Source organism: Octopus bimaculoides, chromosome 1, assembly GCF_001194135.2.
Source record: "Octopus bimaculoides isolate UCB-OBI-ISO-001 chromosome 1, ASM119413v2, whole genome shotgun sequence".
NCBI classification, from domain to species: domain Eukaryota; kingdom Metazoa; phylum Mollusca; class Cephalopoda; order Octopoda; family Octopodidae; genus Octopus; species Octopus bimaculoides.
Window position 1 is genome coordinate 21,839,391 of NC_068981.1, and position 383 is coordinate 21,839,773.

Consider the following 383-nt stretch of genomic DNA (forward strand, 5'->3'; position numbering starts at 1 on the left):
ATGATTATTTATTAATTAAACAATTAACAAACATCCCTTACAGCTGTTTCAATTCCAGACCTTCAGAAAATTAATTAATTAAATAAAAAATTATTTGAAAGTCAAATCTCTTCAGAGGTTGACTTTCAAATAATTTTTAATTTAATTAATTTTCTGAAGGTCTGGAATTGAAACAGCTGTAAGAGATGTTTGTCAATTTTTCAATTAATAAATAATGATTTATTAATTACCTCTCTATTTTCTCAGGTTATCATTATAATAAATAAATAAATAAATATATATAAACTACGGTTTATATAGTTACCTTGCAGTTGAGTATTAAATGTAATGTTGAATATTCTTTGTATAGGTAACTAACCAGTACTTTCATAGGATTTTGCTAT